We start from the raw sequence: 5,316 nt of genomic DNA on the forward strand, positions 1-5,316 counted from the left end.
AAATCTAATCAAAATTACTAACCTCGTTAACTCTAATTTTTTAAAAATTTAAAATCTATTTATCCTATTCATAACTTAAGCCTATTTAATTTAGATTTTATAACCTAATCAAATTCTAAAAACCTAAGTAGTTCTAGAATTCTAATTACATCTAAATCTAACCAATTAATCTAAAATCCTAATTTAATCTAAATTTCTAACTTTATTAACCTAATTAGTATCTAGTTAATCCAATTAATACAATTAATTTAATTATTCTACTGATTAAATTTAATGAACAAAAACAAACTCAGCAATTAAAAAGGAGAGGTTGATTAAGATGATAATTAAAAGGATTAAAAAATAAGGAAGCACATAATGAAGCAAGTAGAAAACGGGGGCGCAAGTTAGGTCATGTTGAGTGGTGCAATGAGGCCAAAGAACCTGCTTGGGCCATAGGCCCAAATTGAATCCAAGCCTGAAAACTCCATCAGCAAACCAATTATCTCTATAAGCTGCATGAAAAAGCGCTTATGCAAATTGATCTTGCTTTCATCACAAATGTCGTTCGCCTCTTCGTCACAATTCATCCCTCGCGCCGGATTCGTCGATTGTGCGTTCACCGCCGTCGTGTTCCAGAGTTGTGGTCACGGCGGCCTTATGCATTGTGTTGTCATAGATCATCGCGGTCTGGATTCTTTAACACCATCGTGTCAAGACGACGTCATCTTCGCATCCTAAGTCGCGCTTCAAGCTTCAGCAACATCATCTCCATAACACCGCGTTCGTTTCGACATCTTTCGCCTCGCGGATTGATTCGACCTTGTGGAGCATCGAGAATTTAACTCGAACCATTCTATTCTCGCAATTAAAAAAAGAAGTTAATCATGGATTAAAGCTAAACTTACCGGTTCCGACGCGACGGTGAAAACATGTACGACCTCCTTCTTTGTATGCTCCTTCTTCGACTCCGACGTACACTTATTCTTCTTCTCTCTTCTTCGCGTGTGATGTGGATGATTAGGATTCTGTTGTTGTTACCATGATGCGTGGTTGTTGCGATCTTTCTTCCTTCCTCTGATTTCTGTTATGGAAGGGTGAAACAATGTTCTGTTTGGCTTTGCAGGGTTCTGTTAGGGTGATGGTTGGAGAAGGAGGAAGAAGACGGCGAGAAGCTGGTTGTGCCATGGTGGTTATTCGGAAAGAGGAAGAAGGTGAAGTGATAGTGATGAAGATTCATGTAATTGTGAGAGTTGTAGTGTCAATTCTGTAGAAAAATGAAAAATCTCCGCAAGTAGATCACAGTACCAGCTTGTATACATTTTAAATCTGTTAGATCGGTTAGCTTCCGTTAAAAATCTTTGTGTAAATCTGTTAGGAGTTACAATGTTGTTACTTGAAGTTTGTTAGATTGGTTAGTTGCAGTTTGTTAGATTGGATTGGTTTCGTTTATGATTATGGATTGAAATTTCTGTTGCGGCTTTGAAGTTCTGTTGTAATCTTCATTCTGCAGGTAGTTGGAAATTGGTTTGCTGTTGTTGGTTCGTGCATTTCGCGTTTGGAGTTTGCATCGTCGTCGTTTTGATATTGCCACCGTCACCTGCGTTTTGGTCTCGTTTCCTACACGTCGTGTTGCAGCAAGCGATTGCTCCGTTTGTTTCTTCAGTTTCCTTGTTCTGGTATTACTTGGTGATGGAAATGGGCTTGGGCCTAGAATGGTGACCCAATGTACTTCTATTTTATTTTGATGTAATATTGGACCTTGATTGGTTTTGGATTTAAATTGAATTGGTTTTTAGTAAATGTATATTGGGTTGTCACAATGGACTTTTGGATATGGACATTGGGAAAATTTTACCTCATACCCCTACATTTATCCTTCCACCCCTACATTTTATAAAAAATACCAATTTTATCCTTATATATTTTTAATTAATTTATTATTTTATTTTTTAAATATTTTTAAAATTTTATTTTTGTGTACCGGAAGACTTTGCAAAAGAGTTCCGGTAGTCATTTTTCAAGTATTTTTTTAATATTTTTTTTATGTACCGGAAGACTTTGCAAAAGAGTTCCGGTAGTCAATTTTTGTGTACCGGAAGACTTTGTAAAAGAGTTCCGGTAGTCATTTTTCAAATATTTTTTTAACATTTTTTGTGTGTACCGGAAGACTTTGCAAAAGAGTTCCGGTAGTCAAATTTTATGTACCGTAAGACTTTACAAAAGAGTTCCGGTAGTCATTTTCAAATATTTTTTTAAAACAATTTTTGTGTACCGGAAGACTTTGCAAAAGAGTTCCGGTAATCAATTTTTGTGAACCGGAAGACTTTACAAAAGAGTTCCGGTATTCATTTTTCAAACATTTTTTGATTTTTTTTTTATACCGGAAGACTTTGTAAAAGAGTTCCGGTAGTCAATTTTTGTGTACCGGAACTCTTTTGTAAAGACTTCCGGTACACAAAAAAAAGTTTGAAAAATACGTGAAAAATGACTACCGGAATTCTTTTACAAAGTCTTCCGGTATGTAAAATAAAATTTAAAAAATATTTAAAAAATAAAATGATAAATTATTTAAAATATATAAGGATAAAATAGATATTTTTTATAAAATGTAGGGGTATAAGGATAAATGTAGGGGTATAAGGTAAAATTTTCGGACATTGGTTATTATGAAAGTGGACATGGATATGAGATTGAAATGTATTATTTGGATTATTGTATTAAAATCAGTTTAATCTAACATCCAATTAAAATTAATCAAACTAATTTAATTAAATTCAACTTAGCAAAATCTAAAGTTAAATTAAAATTACCATTAATTTGATATTAAAATCAAATAAAAAAATCTAAAATTTAATTAAATCCAAACCAATTTAAAATCAATTAAAAATCAAATTGAGATTTCACAATCAATTAAAAATTTAATTTGAAAATAAAGAGTCATTTAAAAATGAAATAAAAGAATCTGATTAAAGAATCAAACTCTAATTAAGATTAATTTGAAATAAAAACCCATGTGGGATCGATCATAAGACCTAGGTGGACATAATGAATGAAATGAGTCGAACGGACATGAAGGATGATCAATGTTACTAAAGTTGAGATACAAAATGGATGAATGGTTGACTTTGGTCGAATGGTTGACCAGAAAGTCAACCAATGACCTCAATCAACCGTTTGTATTAGATTAAGGTTTCAATCAGTTACCAGCTTTGAATATATGGATTAACCAATATCAGCGTGAATGCGTATGAATGAAGTATGAATATGCACAGATAAATTCAGGTCAGATAAGGTTTCAATCAGTTACCAGCTTTGAATATATGGATTAACCAATATCAGCGTGAATGCGTATGAATGAAGTATGAATATGCACAGATAAATTCAGGTCAGATGAAAAGTAAAAAGGGGAGGACAAATTTTAGGATACGACATGAGGAGTGTAAAAAGCTAATTTTGAAGTGGATTTATTTTGAGAAGACGGGGAAGTAGTAATTCTCTGAGTAAAAGATAATGGAGATGATAATGCAAGCTTAATCAAAGGTCCGGGGGAAGAAGGTATTGGAGAAGTATTCTTTGTAATATATGAAGGTGATTATAAAATTATGTCTTTATTATTTGATGATAATGGAGGTCCATAATTATCTATGGGATCATTCTATTTCTTGCTCCTTTTTACCCTGTAAAAATTCTCGAGTTAAAAAATTTGGTAAATTTTTTTTAATTCCTCAAATATGTTTTATTTCAAAATCAAAACATGATGGCAAAGATTTCCATCTAGCAAAAATATATTTTGAAACCAAATTTTTAACATCTTTCTTTAAAACGCTCTTAGCAGCTTTGCAGACTGTTTTTAATAAAAATGATTTTGAAAATAAATCATCTTGAAATTTGGTAATACATAAAATAATGGCTAAAATCTCTTACTTAATAGTACTATAATTTAATTGGGCTGAAGACCATGTTCCAGAGTAATATCTGACAACTTGTTCCTTATCCTTGCCCGGAAGTAGTTGTTTTAATATGCCACCAAATCTAGTTTTTAGGCATCTGTTTCAATAATAAGATTAGCATTTGGATCAAAGATTCCTAGGCAAGGTAATATCTTAACTATTTGTTTTAATTGGGTGACACTTTTGGTCATGGAAGATGGGGGATTCTTTCTAAGTCTCTTAAATAAAGGAAGACAAATAGTTCTAAGATTAGGAATAAAGTCTGAAACATAATTAAGACAGCCTAAAAACCTTTGTAACTGAGTTTTGTCTTCTAATTCGTCTGGGAATTTACTAACAAATTCTAAGGACCTACTAATAGGGGTGTACATGCACGAACTAATACCAAAATCCAAAAATCCTACTTTACTTTGAAATAAGTTTAATTTCTCTTCGGACAAAACTAAACCATTATCTTTAATTATTTCATATAACCGATTAAGGTGTTGTAAATGTTGATTAATGGAGTTTGAGAAAACTAAAATATCATCTAAGTAGACTATAGTAATGTGAGAGTAATCATCAAAAATAGAATTCATTGTATTTTGAATTTTTGAGAGGGCGTTTTTAAGCCCTAAGGGAAAAAAATTCATTCATAGTGCCCAAAGGGTATACTACAAAAGCGGACCTATATTTATTGATTTCTTCTAATTGAATTTGATAATATCCAGATTTAAGGTAAAATTTAGAAAATATACTTATATGATGTAATTTGTTAATTAAATCTTTTTTTATTAGGTATATGATACATAATCCATTATAAAACTTTGTTTAAAGTTTTGTAGTTTATTACTAATCGGAGACTATCTCTTTCTAATTCAGCAACATTAACAACATAAAACGCAGAGCAGCTCCAAGGAGACTTACTTGGCCTAATTAAAGCTTTTTCGAAATAATCTTGTATTTATTTTTTACAATAATCTAAATGTTGTTTATTCGTCTATATAGGCATGACTTTAGTTGGAATATCTTTTTCTTTAAAGTCGGGCTCATAAGGCAAAGAAATAGTATGTATTTTCCTTTTACTAAAGTCATTAGGCCGTTCTAAACAAAGATCTTTAGTAATCTTATTTTGCATAATTTTAATTTTTTCTTGAACACGGGAAGATTGCAACTGTCCTTGTATCCTTTTAAAATATATTTCTTTGTTATGAAATTAACATGTTTTCTTTTATTATTAATAATATTAATAAAAGATATATCTTTACTCTGGACAGAGTTAAGATCTATAATCCTATGTTGGTCTAAAAATTCAAACTTAACTTCACGACCTAAAGCATTAGTAGTTATAGCTAGGTTATCAACGATAGAATGATAAATTAAAGCCAGGAAAGGGGTTCCTATA

At 31.6% G+C, this 5,316-nt stretch overlaps 1 long non-coding RNA gene across 1 annotated transcript; it reads left to right on the forward strand.

Moving 5' to 3' along the window:
- The first annotated feature begins 435 nt into the window (after positions 1-435).
- Positions 436-1,816, forward strand: LOC127128906 (uncharacterized). Its single transcript, XR_007806080.1, has 2 exons — positions 436-1,193; positions 1,493-1,816. It is a non-coding gene; the product is annotated as an uncharacterized LOC127128906 (long non-coding RNA).
- Positions 1,817-5,316: the final 3,500 nt, after the last annotated feature.

This window comes from Lathyrus oleraceus, chromosome 3, assembly GCF_024323335.1.
Source record: "Lathyrus oleraceus cultivar Zhongwan6 chromosome 3, CAAS_Psat_ZW6_1.0, whole genome shotgun sequence".
Classification (NCBI taxonomy): domain Eukaryota; kingdom Viridiplantae; phylum Streptophyta; class Magnoliopsida; order Fabales; family Fabaceae; genus Lathyrus; species Lathyrus oleraceus.